Raw genomic sequence first — 20,743 nt, forward strand, 5'->3', positions numbered from 1 at the left:
AGCCACCTTGCAAACAGCATTATTCTCACATTATTTATCATAGCCAGAAAATGGCTGATATTCTATTTTTTTCTCTCTTAATGACCATGCACTAATATTTCCATTAAAAAAAAAAAAAAGAAATACCACAAGAGTACTTACCGACACCTATTTTGTACGAATCCTGCAGTAACCAATTACCGTGTGGTAATGCAAATGCGCTGATTAGAACAGGCCCTTCCAACAAAAATGTTAAAAATATTTTTAGTGCACGAGTAGCACGCACCGATTTGGAACTTATCGCAAGATGCCCGAGCGCAACCACTGGTAAGCGCTTACTGCGGCTTACTAAAAGTACTCCCATTCTAACCTAATAATCTTGCACTAATTTTTTTTTCCAGTATTTGCACTCTACCTGTAAAAGACATCTTTTTAAAAAACATTAAAAGCAGAAAGAACTGAAGAAGGCTGGGAGAAAGATAACCCCATGCAACAAGTTCGGTTAAATATTTTATGATATTAATCAAGCCTGTGGTGCTAGCAACGTAGATTAGTCTATAATATTTCACACATCTTTCACTGCCGGAGGATTTTTATTTTTTAACACTGAATTTTTCAGTTATTCTATTATGTAGAGACACTTTGCTATCTAATATGCACATTTTTCCAAGCCCCTTTAGTTCTGGAGAATATACAATATAATGCTGATATATATTTTTAATATGTTGACTATTTCAAAAGCCGAGGATTTTCTTTCAGGCTTGATCTTTCTAAGCCTGTTCTGCAAATCAAGAAAATATTTTTTTCTTTTATCGTGTGTGTTTTGCATTTGATGTATCTGAGGCTTTGCCACGCCAGAAGGGGAAGGACAGAGAGCGGAGAAGAGATATGTATTATTTATCAGCTCTCTTGCTTCAAGATGCCGAGTGCAAAGTTTTGGGATGAAGTAGCCTTTGATATTGCTTGAAAAAGAGATTTTTATTTCTGTTTCTTGGCCTCTTGGGGGCCTAATTTCAATTCTTTCCTCTGTGCCTGGGTGAATGGAGAATCAGGAACTATTGGAGACAAGATGACAACTGTTAGGGATGTTCCCTTCTCCATCTTCTGCTTTCTGCCTTGCTGTGTTTCTTCTTTTGCTGGCCCCTCTCATAATTACAGACCTTGTAGAGGACTGGCCTAACAATTACAGCAGTGGCCTGAGAACAAGGGAAGCTGAGTTCAAATCCCACTGGGGCTCTCAGTGAACTTGGGCAAGTTACTTAACCCTCAGGTACAAACTCAGATAGTGTGCCCTCCATGGAGAGGGAAATACTTGCTCCACCTGAATGTAACAAACCCAGAGCTACTTCTGGAAAGGTGTGAGATAAACCCAAGATCTCTTCCCTAAATAGTTATCTAAAAATTGAGTTACAGTCTGCTGCTTTGGCTGGTTAGGGTTCCCAATCCCTGCCAATGGAATCTTTTTCCTCATGAAGCTAGGCAGGTAGCGATGCTTTTTTGGGCCACTACCATGCCCAGGGCCTCAAGATCAAGAGGGGCCTACATTCAAATTGTTAGCAAAATTAAAATTACACTATTCTAAAAACAGTGAACACTAAAACACTGAACCGAAAATAAGGAGAAATTCTACGTTTTGGGATCGGAACCGGCTCCGGCCGCAACGGGGCGCCAACTCGGCTTCTCCCTTTCTTTTTCTCGCCCTGGGAGGAGGATCGGGGAGGGAAAGACGTCAGTCCGGAAACAGCTGGGCAAAGCCCAGCCCTGCGGGGAGAGAGGCAAAACGTGGATCTGTCAGGACAGGGCGGCCCAAACTGGCATCGAGGGATGGGATGGGGTGGGGGGTTTCAGTGGAAGGGGGATGGGAGGCAGGCAGGCTGGCATCGGAGGGGGGTTGTGGGTTTAATGGAAGGCAGGCAGGCAGGATGGCATGGGGGGGTGTTCAATGGAAGGGGGATGGGAGGCAGGCGGGCATCGGATGGGGGGTGAGGTGAGGAAGGACGCACTGGGGGCACTATGGACATAGGAAGGGGCAATGTTGTGTGTTATGTTTGATTAGTTATTGTTACAAGTACTATATATGGTGCTGAGAATAAATGTCCAAATAAGTGTTCTGAACTTTTTTTTATTTATTATCCGTGTCACATTTTTTATAAAGGTTATTACCAATAACAACATGTTTCATTTAACATATTGATATATATCACAGTAATGATGTATTTTATTATCTCTCATGTAATTTACAAACTTAAAAATGGGAGGTGAAAGGGCCTCATAAGTGGAATAGCCTAGGGCCCCTTTTCATCTAAATCCGGCCCTGACCATGCCCTCCTCCCCCACCCAGCACTATTGGTATTTGTGAAACTGAGGATACACGAGGGAGGCATGCCCCAGTGCACGCTCACTTTTTTTTTACATTAGTAAGGGGGGAGGGCCTTCCTTGCACATGTGCAGTTTCACAAAAAAACAAGCAAGTGCACGAGAGGAGTGTGATTTGGCTAGCAAGGCCAGAAGCCCAGGAAAAGTGCTACCACCTGCCTAGCTTTGCAAAGAAGAGGACTTCAAATGGCGGAACTTGGGGCCCCTTCCTAACTCAAATATGAGGGCGTGTGGGTAGGGCAAAATTTTGTGCTCCCCCCACTTTTGGGATCAGGACCCCCCCGAATCTGAGATCTGGCTACATGCCTGCTACATACTGACACTGAATATTGGGGTTGTCCAAGCAACTTCTGGGCCCGTCCCATCTTCACCCTTTGCCCGCTCCAACACTAAATGGAGAGTGCCATGGTAGCCAGAGCTGATAAGTGGTGCCAACATACTGATTCAAGCCCCAAAAGGTGGATCTTCTTCACATCTAAATTCCCAGAATCATGTGGGAAGTCCTTCAAAGGAGTCACTCAAATACCTGCACTGATCTGCAACTGCAGAAGTCATGTGGGTTAGTTCACCATGAGCTGACCATACCTGGTTCTGCTCCTAACTCAGTCCCTTACCTTTGGACTGGCAGCACCAGGACTGGCCATACTATCGTCACAAAAGGTTGCATCAAATTCTGCTCTTGCCCCTTGCTGAAGTTTTACATTGGAAGCCACCACAGCCCTGAAGAAAGACCCGGGTTGGTGAACAACTAATATGATTGAGATTGAAGCATGGCCCAAGAGTAGGGTTACCATATGGCTCCAGAAAAAGGAAGACGGATTGAGACATCTGGGTTTTACTTCCATTGCTTTCAATAGAAGTAAAACCCGGATGTCTCAATCCATCCTCCTTTTTCTGGAGCCATATGATAACCCTGTGGGCCCAAGAATAACCAAAAGCTGTGTAGCCCAGGGGATCTGCTAGTAAGTGTTGTATATATCATTTGGGAATTTCTCAATTCAGTTCCCAGACTAGATGGGCCATTTGGCCTTTTTCTGCCATCATGTTTCTATAACTATATAGCTCTACAACCTCACAAGCCTTAGCTACGGTAGGCTCCATCTCTGGCAGTGTTCAAGGCCCAGTTAAAAATGCTCCTCTTTGAGAGTGCTTTCAACTCCTAACTCCTCTCACCTTGGGTTCTGCATCCCCAACCCTATATGTCATGTCTGTCTGTCCAAGTTAGATTGTAAGCTCTTCGGAGCAGGGACTATCTATAAATGTCAGCCCAACTCTTTGAGAGTGCTTTCGACTCCTAACTCCTCTCACCTTGGGTTCTGCATCCCCAACCCTCTATGTCATGTCTGTCTGTCCAAGTCACATTGTAAGCTCTTCCAAGCAGGAACCATCTATAAATGTCAAAATGTACAGCGCTGAATACACCTTTAAGTAGTAGTAGTAGTAGCTTATAACAATAATGCTCTATGACATCACAATGCGGGTGCAAAGAGTCTTAGCCTATAGGAAGAGGAGGAGATAGTGGATGCTGTAGATGAGCCATTTGGCCTTTATCTGCTGTCATGTTTCTATAACCATAAAGTTCTATGACCTCATAATGCAAGTGTTAAGAACCTTAGCCTATAATCATAAGGTTCTATGACCTCACAATGCAGGTGTGAAGAGCCTTAGCCTATAGGAAGAGGAGGAGATAGTGGATGCTCTGGATGAGCCATTCGGCCTTTATCTGCCGTTATGTTTCTATAACCATAAAGTTCTATGACCTCATAATGCAAGTGTTAAGAGCCTTAGCCTATAATCATAAGGTTCTATGACCTCACAATGCAGGTGTGAAGAGCCTTAGCCTATAGGAAGAGGAGGAGATAGTGGATGCTCTGGATGAGCCATTCGGCCTTTATCTGACGTTATGTTTCTAGGATTCCAACTTGAAGCCGATAGAAAAGGAGCAAGTGAGAATGAAATGCAGAGAAAAAAAGAGACAATGGAATAATAGATGCCCTACTGTGAGGCCAGGCACCAAGTAATAATTCACAAGGCTCTTTTCCTGGTTCTTTGTTAGATCAGGGAGTTAGCAGGCAGAGTTAAACTGTGACATACAGCCTATTGCACAGAGCCCTAATAAAGGCAATCGGAGGAGCAGGCTGAATTAAAGGCTCAGGCAGACTCATTAATTCTTTATTTAAGATTCATACTTTCTGTGTAAGAAATCTTCAAATGATTAACAAAGTAAGCATGGAAAAACATTTGTGTTTTCTGTCTGGTTATCAAATGATATAGGCAGATGAGCAATTACAGTATTAAAGTGTTTTCATTGGGGGCCTAATTCTACTGAATCCAGGAAGCACATGACCAAGGTATTTGGCTTTATCTCATCCTCTGTTCAGCGGTTTAGATTGTCTTTCTGATTTCCCTACTCTATCCTTTGACGAGAAAGTTTAGAACAGTACCACCACGTACCGACTCTTTTGGACGCCCCTACCTCGCTGTTCATGACGTGCCGTGGACCACCAGAGCTAACAAATCAGTTCGGGGAGAAATCAAACATCTATGTGAAAGATAAAATATATATTTATAAAGAGAATAGAAATTGTGAAACCATCCAAGGCAGAGCCGGTGTTACATGCAAAGTTCTCCAGCCAGCTTTGGGCAGGCTTGAGGGCTCAGGGCAAATCCTGATCCCAGTACCCTATGTTCCCCCCTGAGAGAAATGAGATCGTTAAATATTAGCTTCCCTTCCCCTCTTTTGCTCTTTTTGACACCAATCACTGTCTCTTTTTCCGATCTCTGTTTCTTGATCTTTCTCAGGCATCCTCTGGTGTTTCTCAGGCTCGTTAACTGCAGACTTGGGAGTAGGGAGACAAAGAAGGGGTTAGAAGGTGCTAGCAGCCAGATTTTATCTTCAGGGAGCAAAGAGCAGGATTGCATCTCCCTTAAAATGGAAGCCACACACATCTGTGCACCTGCCTCTCCAGAGGCCCAGGGCTGGTCTAGAAACATTCTTTTTACTAAGTGCAATTCATTGCGGCTCGTTCAACATGGTCCTTCCCAGCAGGAGAGCTGTCTGCATTGCTCAATTGAACTGTAAGAAATGTAATGTTTATTTTCTTGTATTGATTTCATATTATCTAAGAAAAGAAAACGTAAGGCCAGGATGCTGTAGCTGTTTTTACACTCTGGTGGCTTAGGTGGACATAAAAACATGTGTGGTTTTTTTCCCCCCCAATCTGTGTTTAATATCAGGCATTGCATAGGAACTAGAGAATGACACGGAGAAAAAATTTCCCCCCGTCCCTGCAGGAATAAGTAACTGAATAAGTAAAAGTAAAAGTTTCGGCCTCTGATAACCAGAGCTGGAATTGTGACATCATAATTCCTCATTCCACCAATAAGAGCCAACCTCATCAGTGATGTCACAATGGCTGGATGGTCCTATACTTGGCTCACTTTTACTACATTCTGGTTTCTAGAATGTAGAGAATAATACGGGGACAAATTTTTCCCCATCCCCATGAGTTTTGTCTCTGTTCCTGTCCCTTTCCTGCAAGCTCTGCCTTAACCGCACAAGCCTTGAACACTTATGATTTTAGTGTTTGAGGCTTGTTCAGATGAGGACAGAGCTTGTAGGAGCGGGAACGGGGAAAAATTAGTCCCCGTGTCATTCTCTAATAGGAACCACCAGCCCAGTTTTGACCAGAGATGACCAGCATTCCAGGGTGCCCAGGCCCTTTGGCCCATATTTTATAAATAACGCTCTAACGACGCCTAGCTTAATAGGTAAAAGCCATTTAAAAGCAAATTAAAATTTGTTTTAAGGCCAAAATGTAGGCGCCTACTGGTGCCTAGAAAAACAGCGCCTTCATCGCATCTAGAATGCCTAAGATCAACGCCGGAAAAGACCTTGGGCGTTCTATCGCACCTCTGTAGATGATTCTCATCAAAGGCAAGCTGCCTAAAATGTAGGTCTTTAAAACCCTGCCCTACATTCCCGGCATCTACTTTTGACGAAAGCTGCGATTCTGTAAACGGCGCCATTGTGTGACTGATATGCGATCGGCGACCGTTTTGTAGGCAGCCACCAATAATGGCACAGTTTACAGAATCTGGTCCTTTGGGTCCTTGTTGAAATGAAATATAGCGGGTGAGACATAGAAAAGGCCAAGCCCAGATTTTGTCAACTAACTCTGGGACTCTTTTACTAAATTTACTGTGTGCTGACTTTAGAATACGTTATGTGCCACATGTCTTTTGTTATGTCGGACTCCACTTATGGAACATGGGGGACCCTCGACCACAAGAGGGCATCCGCTTAAACTCAGAGGAGGGAAGTTTAGTAGTGACACCAGGAAGTATTTTTTCACGGAAAGGGTGGTAGATCACTGGAATAAGCTTCCGGTGCAGGTGGTCGAGGCCACCGGCGTGCTTGACTTTAAAAGTAAATGGGACATGTACGTGGGATCCCTACGTAGGACGAATCACTAGCATCTAGACTTATCGGGGTGGGTCAGTAGAGTGGGCAGACTTGATGGGCTATAGCCCTTTTCTGCCGTCATCTTTCTATGTTTCTATGATCTTAGACTGACATCTTCATATCCAAACCTCAAGAAACAGCTTGAAACATGGCTATTCCAATACACCTATAATCCCACCACCACCACCCCACCTCGGCTCATGGTTATGAGCATTTACAAATGTATTTTCTTTTATCTATTGAGAAATGCCTTGTCCTTCAGGCATGTGGCTCTCCCCTCTCCCCCCCCCCCCAATCCACTTCCTCCCTTCTCTCTTGAGTCTGGGTAGAGAGGTAGAGGAGCAGAAAAAAATCAGAAAGACAATGGGTGCCATCCCAGAGGTCTCCAGGGACCACCATTGTCCCCCCACCCAAGGTCTTTCATAAGAATTGCCATACTGGGAGAGACCAAAGGTCCATCAAGCCCAGTTTCCAACAGTGGCCAACCCAGGTCCCAAGTACCTGGCAGAAACCCAAAGAGTAGCAACATTCCAGAGCTGAGATTGTGATGTCATAATGCCTCATTCCACCAATGGCTAAGAGCCAACCTCAGCAGTGATGTCACAATGGCTTGACTGTCCTATACTTGGCTCACATAAAAATTGCCATTCTGGGACAGACCGAAGGTCCATCATGCCCAGTATCCTGTTTTCAACAGTGGCCAACCCAGGTCCCAAATACCCAGCTAGATCCCACGTAGCAAAATACATTTTATGCTGCTCATCCTAGGAATAAGCAGTGGATTTCCCCAAGCCATGTGACTGGTGGCATATGAAGCCATTGTAAATAAATAAATAAAATAACTTTTCAGTTAGGTGGGGTTAATTCTATAAGAAACCACCGTGTTTAGGAGGTAAGTAGGCAAAGTAAATGGTGGTTTTCTAGTCATTTATGCATTTGAGTAGGTACCTACCATACGTGTAGAAATGGCTCCTTATAGAAAAGGGCGAACAGAATGTTAGGAATGATAAAGAAGGGGATCACGAACAGATCGGAGAGGGTTATCATGCCGCTGTACCGGGCCATGGTGTGCCCTCACTTGGAGTACTGCGTCCAGCACTGATCGCCGTACATGAAGAAGGACACGGTACTACTCGAAAGGGTCCAGAGAAGAGCGACTAAGATGGTTAAGGGGCTGGAGGAGTTGCCATACAGTGAGAGATTGGAGAAACTGGGCCTTTTATCCCTCAACGACCACCTCAACTCCTTGGCAAAATCATGCTTTTTCAGCCTCCACATGCTGAGGAAAGTAAGACCCTACTTTCGCCAAAAACATTTCGCTGTCCTCGTCCAATCCATCATCCTCTCCAAACTTGACTACTGCAAAGCCATTTACTTATGCCTAACAAAAAAAAGTCTTCAAAGACTCCAGCTTATCCAGAATACTGCAGCCAAGTTGACCTTTGCAAAACACAAATCTGACCATGTCTCCCCACTCCTGTTCAATCTTCACTGGCTCCCAGTGATTTCCAGAATCCATTTCAAATGCTCCTGCCTAGCTTTTAAGATCATTCACGGCATCCTTTCTCCCCTAATCCCACTATCCTCTAACTCCTCGAGTCCTGACTCCACCAGACCCGCCCAAAGATATAAACTATCCTTCCCCTCTCTACACGGTATTCTCTATGCAGGTAAACTGGGAAAATCTCTTCTCTTCAAAATCACAGGTCTCTGGAACGACCTTACTATCCCGTTGCGGAACCTGGGCTCTCTCCAACTATTCCGCAAGCAACTGAAAACTTGACTCTTCTCTAACATGCAATTCTATTTTCCCCCTTACTCTTCCATTCTATATATAAGCTCATGTAAACCTTTTCCTTTCTCTTCTTATATTTTAAGTTCTTGTAAACCGTGCCGAGCTCCACTTCCGTGGAGAGGATGCGGTATATAAACTTAAGGTTTAGTTTACTTTACTTTAGTTTAGTTTAGGAGACAGAGGGGACATGATGGAAATGTTCAAGATAATGAAGGGAATAGACTTGGCAGATAAAGACAGATTGTTCACCCTCTCCAAGGTAGGGAGAACCGAGAGGGCACTCTCTAAAGTTGAAAGGGGATAGATTCTGTACAAACATAAGGAAGTTCTTCTTCACCCAGAGAGTGGTGAAAAACTGGAACGCTCTTCCGGAATCTGTTATAGGGGAAAACACCCTTCAGGGTTTCAAAACAAAGTTGGACAAGTTCTTGCAAAATTGGAACATACGCAGGTGAGGCTGGACTCATTTAGAGTACTGGTCTTTGACTTGAGGGCCACTGCGTGAGCGGACTTCTGGGCAGGATGGACCACTGGTCTGACCCAGCAGCGGCAATTCTTATGTTCTTATGAACAAGCAGAAAGTACATGATGGTGAGCAGGTGCATGAGTGGAATTTGGGAAGCGTGCACACGTGCATACATAAGCTATAGACTGCTATATGCACATTCTGGCAGACATCGAAGGCGCGTACATTAACACCAGCCATAGGGCTGTTATAAATGGTCGCCCCTATAGGTATATGCATTCTCTGCCACATACACTAGCATGAGTTCTGTTAAAAAGTACAGTACTCCCCCAAAATCCGCGGTGGTTACATTCCTGGAGTGACCGCGGATTGTGAAAAACCGCGATTATTGGATGCGGAAGAGGAGCGGGGATCGGAGGTAGGAGAGGGCTGCAGGGGCTGTGGCAGTGACTGCAAGTGCCGTTGCGGGCGGTGACGCTTGCGGCTCTGACCCAGGCCAGGATCGCAGGTCGGGCAGAGCAGATCGGTGATGTCGCGGGGCCGGAGGATGCGCACTGTGGGGTCTCGGGTGGCGGAAGAGGCAGACGGAGGATATTTTTCTAAATACTGTAATTGCGGAGAAAACCCCCCGCGAACAACTGGGGGCGCAAACACTGAAACGCGAATTCGCAGGGGTATACTGTACCTACATTCATTTATAGAATAGGCTTCAAATAAGTGGCTATAGTGAGCTCCCTGTCGAAGAATTACCCCCCCAACTATTGACTCTTTGCCCCCCAATACCAAAACTATAAAAAATAAAAATAAAGCCACAGAGTTTCTTTTAATAGATTTCGTAGGAACCTTAGAGCATCGATTAATCCTTTTAAATCATAAAGAAGCCAGCACGCTTATGACATAATTGAAACTCCTTGATTGCGTGACTTTATAACCACCAAAAAGCTGGGTATATATCTCTCCTTTTGTATAGCGAGTGCTCTGTGCTTTCGCTGCCTCTACGAAGCCTCAGTCAAATGCACCGCAGCATTTCAAGGTGCCCAGGCACATATATTAAAGGGCCCATCTCGTACATGACATCCCATAAATGCTACTTCATTTGTCCCTGTTATCGTGCTCAAGGCTTCGGCTGTAAAGGAACTCACCTGGAGGGAAATATATTTTATTTGATAAGGACAAGGCATCCAGGAACTATGGAGAATTTCATGCTCTGTAATGCTATTTATGGGCAAGTTGGTGCGTTTGGAAGGAGCTAGGATGATTCTCTAGAATGATATCTCTAAAATATAAGCATTGATCATGTTGGCTCAGGGCAGTCTTCAAACTCAAAGGCCCAGCACAGTGTACATTACATTACATTAGTGATTTCTATTCCGCCTTTACCTTGCGGTTCAAGGCAGACTACATAAGAACTGTTATGGTAATAAGAGGTACTTAAGGAATCGTTTGAACATTTTCTAATTTGCTAAGGAGTAGTTGGTAATTGCAGGAGGTGTTCGGAACATATTTGGTTGTGTTTTATGTATTTTTTGAAGAGTAGGGTTTTTGTTTCTTTTTTGAAGGTTTTGTAGTCTGTGGTCGAAGTCAGCAGATCGATGAGTTGTCGGCCCAGTGTAATGCTTTGTAGTTAAAGCTCCTGCATTCCTGGATAACTATACACATGGGGCCTGACACTGTACAAGGTGCCCTAATCGTGGACGCCGAACCAAATTTTGCGGTCAACTCAAATGGTTTTTCATTGGTTAAATGGCGTGGTAATTGACCATAAGGCAAAACAAAAAGAAATCCAACAGGTCTGCAGTAAGAGGCAGACACAAAGAACAAAAAAAAAAAAGACTGCAGGATGGAATGTACAAGGTACAGGAATATTTATTCAAAAACTATATAAAATTGTAATCCAAAAGAATGACATTCTTATACATGGAGTATGGACCCAACAAGGTCCGTGTTTCGGAGAAACACTCCTTCCTCAGAGGTCCGAAATATCCTTGTATCACAAATACTGTGTAGAGAATCATGTGAACAGCTTGGTGGTATAAGATGATTAAAATTTGTGAATCGAGGCAAGGCTCCTTCCGGGCTACCACACGGTGTGAACACGGCAACCAGCTGAAGCATGTCATAAGCGTGCTGGCTTCTTTATCATGTAAAAGGATGTCCGTGCATACGTGAAGGCCCTCCAGAGGGGGCCCTGAGCCACAAGTGGGGGGTGCTAGAAGGGAAGAGGCACGGAGAGGAGGCTGTGTTTCGGCCCAGAGGGCCTGCCTCAGGAGTCTGGGTATTGATTGAAAAGATTTCAAAAAGTATTACAGTAGGATTTTTATAACTTTACTAGTTTTTTAGCCCGTTACATTAACGGGTGCTAGACTAGATGTGTAGACTTAGGCATTTCTTTCTCTCTTTCTGTATGTGTCTTTTTTTCTTTCTCCCAGCTCCCCTTTCTTTCTGTCTCTCCCCCCTGTCCAGCAGTAGCCCTTCTTCCTTCCTTTTACCTTCCCTCTGTCCAGCAGAACCCCTTTCCTGCTCCCCCTGTCCAGCAGAACCCCTTTCCTGCTCCCCCTGTCCAGCAGTAGCTCTTTTCTCTTCCTTTTACCTCCCCCTGTCTAGCAGTACCCCTTCCCTGCTCCCCCTGTCCATCAATAGCCCTTCTCCCTTCTTTTTACCTACCAATATTCCCATTTTCCCTTTTCTATTTCCACCTTTTTCCACCCCATCCAGCATCATTAGAGTACCTGTTGCATTGTTGGTGTTCCAGTGTCTCCTCTGCCTTGGGTCAGGGCCGACTATTGTGGGCCAGGATTGCCAGGGGTGCCCTGTGGGACAGGCAGATGCAAGGGTCAGCAGAGGTGGGGGAGTTCTGGGTGGCAGCGTAAGTTCACTCTGGTGCGGGGCCTCTGCTGTGTCGCGGGGAGCTGGTGTCTGCACTTCTAGCCACTTCCTCTAGAGTCCCTACTGCAGCGCGCAGGCGTCGCATCGCACGGCGGTGACGTCCAGGCCTTGCACTGCCACGTCTCTCCTGAGCCGCGACGAAGAGGGCAGGGGGTGCTAGCGGCTAGCAGCCGCCGCTCTGCACCGCCTTTTGCCTCAAGCCGCCGCGGCCTCCTCCTAGCAGCCGCCGCTCCGCACTGCCTTGCCGCGGCAGCGTCTAAAGACACTTCGGCCGGTGGGGCCGTATTGTGAGGTGGAGAGCAGGGAAGCTTGTCTGGCGCGCATGCGCACTCGTGCCACCGCGACAGATCAGGGAACACGCGGCGCGAGTGCGCATGCACGCTTAGCTGTTGGAGACATGTTAATCAAAACGATGATTAGTTGGATGTGATTGGGTAATGCTGTTCTTTGACAGAACTGCTGTGTCCAGCACTGCAAAATGTGCATCTTTTGTGGTATGCTTTGTAGATCGCTGTCCACACAAAGTATACTCTTTGAAATCTTTTCAATCAATAACCAGACTCCTGAGGCAGGTCCTCTGGGCCAAAACATGATCGTTTCGAGTCTTGATTATACAATAAAGTGAATGAGCACCTGTGGTCTCCTTCTTAGTTGGGTTTTTTTTTGCTTTCCTATTCTGAGAAGGCGACATCTCCAGTTTCTTTGTAACACATTCCGCAGCTTACATTTTCAATAGTGAGTGGCAGGCAAGTTCCGCAAAGGACCTAGTGGCTGAAGCATCGTATCGAAACGGCAGAAATGTGCTTGGAGGACTCCTACACAGCTTAGAGGGAACATTGATCTCCAGCATATTCCCCAAATAGCGCGCAGTGCTTAAAGCTATAGCCTCCACACCCTGAGGTTGTGGGTTCAAAACCCATGCTGCTCCTTGTGACCCTGAGCAAGTCACTTAATCCCCAGGTACATTAGGTAGATTGTGAGCCCACCAGGATAAACAGAGAAAAATGCTTGAGTACCTAAATAAATTCATGTAAAACCATTTTTAAACTCTCATTCTCTTCTGTTAAAGGCGTTAAATCTATGGGATATATCTCTCAATCTTTTGTCTACATCTTTGTGACTATCTGGAATGAACTTCCTTATGAGATTAGGTCACTTATCTCTCTTCATCTGTTTAGGAAATCTCTAAAAACTTATCTTTTCCAACAGACTCTAGATGATTGCAAAACTTGAATTCTTCTATTCATCTGGATTCCTCTTCTGGTCTCTATTGTTCTCTCTCCTTTACACTAACTATGTAAACCGAGTCAAGCCCCTGTATATGGAAATGATTAGGTATATAAACCTAAGGATTAGATTGGATTCTGAGCTCCCCTGGGAGAACAGTATGGAAAACTGAATAAATAAAGAGTGTGAAAAGTTTCTGTCTCAGGTAACCAGAGCTGAGATTGTGATGTCATAATGCCTCATTCCACCAATAAGAGCCAAGCTCATCAGTGATGTCACAATGGCTTGATTGTCCTATACTCAGCTCCTTTTTGCTACATTTTGATTTCTAGAGTGGCGCAGTGGTTAAAGCTACAGCCTCAGCATCCTGAGGTTGTGGGTTCAAACCCACGCTGCTCCTTGTGACCCTGGGCAAGTCACTTAATTGCCCCAGGTACATTAGATGGATTGTGAGCCGACAGGACAGACAGGGAAAAATGCTTGAGTACCTGAATAAATTCATGTAAACCATTCTGAGCTCCCTTGGGAAAACGGTATAGAAAATTGAATACATCAATATAATCTAATATAATAAAACGCTAGGCCGCGCATGCGCACTTCCTATGTGTGCGCCGGTTTTCCGTGAGCTGTAGCGACCCATAGGAAGTGCGCATGCGCGGCTTACGGTCTGGCCTGCTCCCTGTTGAAAGACGCAGCGGTGGCTACTCTCACGATCCCCGCCTGCGTTCCCTCCCTTCCTGTAAGTTGGCCGTCCCCGCCGCCGTCGTTCCCTTGCGCACCAGTGCTCCATTATTGCTCTTGGCGTCTCCCTTACAGTAACTTTGCCGTCGCTGCGATGTAGGGACCCGCAGGTAGGAGTGCGCATGCCCCTACAGTACTCTCTCTGCTCTCTCTCTTCCTCCCCCCCCCCCCGAGGCGGATGTCGACCGCGGCGGCCCGAGTCGGATGTCGGCCACGGCGGCCCGAGTCGGATGTCGGCCGCGGCAGCTGTCGGCGGCTGCAGGCCGTGGCAGCCAAACCCGGAAAGCATTTTAACATAAGTAGGGCATGGAGTTCAGGAGGAAGGTACCGGGGGGGGAGGAAAATACTGCACAGGGAAGTGGGGTGGGAGGGAAATGCTGCAACACACGGAAATGGAGGGGCAGAAAAGGGGTTGATGGACAGGGGGGGCAGAAAAATGAAGACAGGCCTACTGCTGGACAGGGGGAGCAGGAAGGAGGTGATGATGGGCAGGGGGAGGTAAAACAAAGGGAGAAGGGCTTCTGCTGGATAAGGTGAGCAGTGATGGGGTGGTGGAGGACACAGGGGAGGTAAAAGGAAGGGAGAATGGACAGGGGGAGCAGGCAAGGGGTGGTAGTGGACAGCCAAGGAAAAAAAAAAAAAAAGACAGACAGAAATACAGAAAGCGGCTAAGGAGAGAGAAAAAAAAATAAAGACAGACACACACATATATATTCTAGCACCCGTTAATGTAACGGGCTATAAGACTAGTACGGTAGGGTTACCATAGGGCTCCAGAAAAAGATGTCTCAATCTCTCCTTACTTCCATTGCTATCAGCAGATGTCTCAGTCCATCCTTTTTGTACAGCCCTATGACACCCCTACCTATATTGAGATATTTTAATGTGTATTATATTGGCATTGTAAGTAGAACACTATGCTATAATGTGTGCTATTTTGGGAATATGCTGGAGATCAATATTCCCTCTAAGCTGTGCAGGAGTCCTCTAGTCTAACCACATTCTTGCCAGACGAGGAGGATTCGTAGGAGAAACATATTGGGGAAATCATTGCATCCATTATTTTTGATGGGCTTATAAGGTAGTTATTATAAAAAATATTTCTTATTGAAAAAGTGTTACCCACTAAATAATGAGGTGGAAAAGTGTAGTTTTCTAAGGGTTGCCCAGAAAAGTTAAATATAATTATTATAGTATAATACTGACATCCAGTGGCTAGGCAAGAGAGTTTCTTTCATCTGGAAAAACTTGTTAAATGCTATTTGAAGGTAATAATAATAATAATAACAGCTGATATACCGCAATACCGTGAAGTTCTATGCGGTTTACAAAAGATTGAGCAAAGGTACAAATTGACTGACTTCAAGAGGGGAAGAAGAAAGAGAAATTCATTGTAGAGGAGAAAAGTGATCAAAAGGACAGTAGGTCGCTATTGAGGGGAAAGAGATAAGTGGATCAGTTGTCAAGATGTTTTAGGAACAGGTGTGTTTTTAGACGTTTCCTAAATACCTCATAAGTAGAGGGCGAAAGTAATTGTTCTAGGTCTTTACCCCATGATGCTGCTTGGTGTGAGAGAAGGAATTCATGGTGTTTTTCCAGTTTGCAACCTCTCACTGGGGGGGGAACGAAGTTGGAATGTGAACTTCTCTTGCGTCTGTTGGTTGAGAAGGAGAAAAGGTCAGTAATGTATTTGGGGGGCTTTAAAGCAGAAACAGGCAAATTTGAACTTTACGCGTGCCTTCATCGGCAGCCAATGTAGCTGCCGGTAGTAGGGTGTCACGTGGTCAAAGTTTTTTAGTCCAAAGATTAGTCTGAATGCCGCATTCTGCAACAGTTCTGTGATCAGGTAATGGGGTATGATGGTCAAAATACTTTAAAAACGATCCATGGCAGTTGGAAATGCAAAAATTTTAGGTGCTTTCAAAACTTGATAATAGTGTATACAATCAATAAAGAAATATGTAATTAGCTGAACTACATTTTTTCATTTTAAACATTAAAGCCCCCTTTTTTTATCATGCCGCGTTAGGGTTTTTTTTTTTTATCACCAGCTGCTGTGGTAAAAGCTCCAACGCTCATAGGAATTCTATATGAGTCTGAGCTTTGACTGTAGTGGCTGGCGATAAAAATCCCTAACATGGTTTGATAAAAGGAGGCCTAAAATTGCTAAAAAATGCATTGATTTTCAGCGCTTTCAACTGCCACAGATCGTTTTTAAAGCATTGTTCATCATTTTAAGAGTGAAACGGGTTTTTATGGTCCTTTATTTTTATGAGATTTAGCAAGCTTTTAGGAGGGTTTTAGACTTTTCAAGGTTTTTAAAGATTTGACCTCTAACCCCTTGACAAGACACATAAGCGGCACTGAATCAACTTTTAGAGTGGTTTTATCTTTTTAATCTGCTTATGGTGGACACATTTTATTACGCTTTATCAGGCCGGTCTGCTCCGTTTCTTGCTACCCTTGCAGTTCTATGCAGTGGTGTGGTGTAATGAAGGTAAGAGGTGCCCCCCCCCCACCTACTCCCATCCACTTCTTCCTCGCCCCTTCCTGCCACACACGCATGCCTCTTGCCTTCCCCGTACCTCTTTTAACGTTCCTGGTGTGAGCAGCAACTCCACGCTGCTGCTCGCTCCAGCGTCAGCTCTTTCTCCTAGGTACGGGTCTGGGAAGTGACATCAGAGGAAGAGCCAATGCTGGCGTGAGCTCTTTACACTGAGAACATTAAAGAGGTACAGGGAAGGGGTATATGTGGTAGTGGGGGAGGAGGGGCGGGGAAGGAGCAGGGGGTGAAGAGGAGGATGGGTGCCAGCACCCCCACCAAGAAGGAGCCCAGGGTGGTCCACCCCCTCCTTACTAAGCCACTGCTTATATGCTATAACAATCATGCACTTCCTCGTAGTCGCTGTTCCCTCTAAGCTGAGAAGGAGTCCTCCATCTACAATACTGCCAGTGCGGGGTGCTGTTTCATTCCCACATTTTCAACAGCGAGGCACAGCTTGCCTATCACTAGCCATTGAAAACACAATACTGAAGCACCAATCCAGTGGGAGGACCCCCTCCCCCCCCCCCCCTGGCTCAGTTTGCATCAATGGTCTCAAACTCGCAGCCCGCCAGGTACTATTTTGAGGTCCTCGGTATGTTACCATTGTTCTGGAACGTTGCCCGCCTCACTGCCGTAACCCCACACAAGCGCTTTCCTGCATCTGTACACGATGGTGAGATTAGAGAAACTGGGGCTCTTTTCCCTGGAAAAGCAGAGACTTAGAGGAGACATGATAGAGACTTACAAGATCATGAAGGGCATAGAGAAAGTGGAGAGGGACAGATTCTTCAAACTTTCAAAAACTACAAGAACGAGAGGGCATTCGGAAAAATTAAAAGGGGACAGATTCAGAACCGATGCTAGGAAGTTCTTCTTCACCCAAAGGGTGGTGGATACCTGGAATGCGCTTCCAGAGGGTGTGATAGGATAGGGTACGGTATCGGGGTTCAAGAAGGGATTGGATGAATTCCTGAAGAAAAAAGGGATAGAAGGATATAGATAGAGGATCACTATGCAGGTCCTGGACCTGATGGGCCGCCGCGTGAGCGGCTGCTGGGCATGATGGACCTCTGGTCTGACCCAGCAGAGGCACGGCTTATGTTCTTATGTTCTACTGCTTTACTGTAAGGTAAATGCCATTAACTGCTTTACTGTATGGTAAATGCCATTAACACAGGTTAAATTACTGTAGGTCCCATTTTATTCCATGAGACCTATTTACTAAAATCACATCGGTGGCATTACCAATGGTGACGCTGCACTGCGTTTTAATAAATGATGCCACAGTTTGTTTTAAAACATTTCCATCCCATTTTAATGGGGTTTATGCGTCTAAAGATCTTTTCCATATATTTTTCAATATATTTATTAACGACCTGGAGGCGGGAACAAAATGTGAGGTTATTAAATTTGCGGATGACACTAAACTATACAGCAGGGTCATAACCATGGAGGACTGCGAAGACCTCCAAAAAGATCTGACAACGCTGGAAGAGTGGGCCAAAAAGTGGCAAATGAGCTTCAACATAGGGAAATGCAAGGTCATGCATATTGGGAAAAAGAACCCGATGTTCACTTACAAGATGGGGGGATCACCGCTAGGGGTGAGCAACCTTGAAAGAGACCTGGGAGTGATGGTAGACACAACATTGAAGGCGTCGGCGCAGTGCGCCACAGCCTCAAGGAAAGCGAACAGAATGTTGGGTATCATTAAGAAAGGTATCACGACCAGGACGAAGGAAGTCATCCTGCCACTGTATCGTGCATTGGTGCGCCCACACCTGGAGTACTGTGTCCAGTACTGGTCACCGTACCTCAAGAAGGACATGGCGGTACTTGAGAGAGTCCAGAGAAGAGCAACTAAGCTAATAAAGGGTATGGGGGACCTCTCATACACTGACAGACTGAAAAAGCTGGGGCTTTTCTCGCTGGAAAAGCGACGACTCAGAGGAGACATGATAGAAACCTTCAAGATCATGAAGGGCATAGAAAAAGTAGACAGGGACAGATTTTTCAAATTATGGGGAACCCCAAGTACAAGGGGGCACTCAGAGAAATTGAGAGGGGAAAGGTTTAGAACAAATGCCAGGAAGTTCTTTTTCACCCAGAGGGTGGTGGATACATGGAACGCGCTACCGGAGGATGTGATAGGCAGAAGCACGCTACAGGGCTTCAAGGAGGGTCTGGACAGGTACCTGGAGGACAAAGGGATTGAGAGGGATTGAGAGATAAGAGTAGAGGTATGGTTTGAGGGATAGAATTAGAGTTAATTTGTAAAATTAGTCAGAGACCACTGTTCAGGCAATGGGCCTGATGGGCCGCCGCGAGAGCGGACCGCTGGGCGAGATGGACCTCTGGTCTGCCTCAGCGGAGGCAACTTCTTATGTTCTTATGAATTTGTCCTACCAGTAGGGTTTCTGAAGTTCGATAACTATTCAAGTAGAAATAAGGAATTCTGTGGTATGAGGCAGTATAAACCGAGGAAAGAAAAGTATAATTCCTTATTATAAAAACATGATGGCAGAGAAAGACCAAATGGCCCATCCAGTCTGCCCATCCGCAGTAACCCTCTTCCTCTCTCTAAGAGATCCCACATGCCTATCCCAAGCTTTCTTGAAATCAGACACAGTCTGTCTCCACCACCTCTTCTGGGAGACTGTTCCACGCATCTACCACTCTTTCTGTAAAAAAGTATTTCCTTAGATTACTCCTGAGCCTATCACCTCTTAACTTCATCCTATGCCCTCCATTCCAGAGCTTCCTTTCAAATGAGACTCGACTCATGTGCATTTACGCCATGTAGTATTTAAACATCTCTATTATATCTCCCCTCTCCAGCCTTTCCTCCAAAATATACAGACTGAGATCTTTAAGTCTGTCTCCATTTGCCTTATGATAAAGACCACGCACCATTTTAGTAGCCTTCCTCTGGATCAACTCCATCCTTTTTATATCTTTTTGAAGGTGCGGCCTCCAGAATTATACACAATATTCTAAATGAGGTCTCACCAAAGTCTTATACCATTATCAACCGTGATGGAACAGTAACAAATTTAATACTAGGGTTGGGCAGCCAAAAGACTGGTATCACCCTAACACCCCCCCTAACATGGTCCAGCTTTTCCCCCTCTTGCCACTACCCCCTGGGGTCAGACCCTCCCTTCAAACCTCCCTTTTGGCTCCTTCCCTCCAGTGTCAGCATTACACAACACAGTGGTTTGATGCAATACAGATCCTCTCCTCATCTCTGCTGGGTCCTGCTCCCATGGCAACAGGAAGTGATGTCAGGGGAGGCAGGACCTGGCAAAAATGCACAGCCTGCTTGAAGAGAGGATTCATATTGTCCACTGTGCTGTGCTGACACTGGAGAAAAGGAGCCAAGAGCCACAAAGGGAGGTTTAAGGGACCAGAGGAATGGAGAATTAGATGTTGAACTGGTATGGGAGAGAATGACTTGCTGGTTCAGGGCTGACTGGAGAATTAGACGCAGAATCAGAGGTGGTGGGGGAGAGGTACAAGTGCTGGGGGTGGGTCAGGAAGTGGAGAGAGAGGTGGAATGCCTGGGCTTACTAGAAGGACAAAGCAGAGCGAGAAAGAGAGGTGTAAATGGCTGAGATATGAGGGGTAGGAGAGAGAAAGGTGGTGGAAACAGAAAAGTGGAAATGGTTGGATTAGAAGGGGGAGGAGCAATAGATGAAGGTAGTTTGACTAGAAGGGGGAGAGGGATGGAGATGGACTAGAAGGCAAAGGAGACAGAGGTGGAGATGTTGCATTGGAAGTAGCGATGAAAAAGAAGTAAAGTTGCAGGGTTATATGAGAGGAGGCTTTAGAGAGAGAGAAAGTGTGTGTGAATGCATCAGGAGGAAAAGAGAGTGAAAATTAATAAATGTACCCAAAGGAAAGGAGAAAATGTGGGAATAATTAAATTACTGAAAAGGGATTTTTCTCATATTGTTCTGAGAATAGTGTAAGTCTTCATTTGTCCACATGATGGCAGCAAAATACCAAAGAACAAATTGAAAGGCTTGACAAGCCAATTTCAATTGTAATATATATTTTTTTTAAACCCACTTTGTGCTATATTAATCTATGTTTATGGCTTGCATTCCTTCGTCATGAGGAATATGAAGTTCAATAATAAAGCTGCAATGTTTTAGAAAGTTGCAAACATTCTTAAAAATCTTTTTGCAGGATAGGAAACATGGTTGGGGAGTCCAGGCAGTCTTTTTATTTTTTTTTAATTTACCCCTTCTTTTATCAAGC

Source organism: Geotrypetes seraphini, chromosome 11 (assembly GCF_902459505.1).
Source record: "Geotrypetes seraphini chromosome 11, aGeoSer1.1, whole genome shotgun sequence".
Classification (NCBI taxonomy): Eukaryota; Metazoa; Chordata; class Amphibia; order Gymnophiona; family Dermophiidae; genus Geotrypetes; species Geotrypetes seraphini.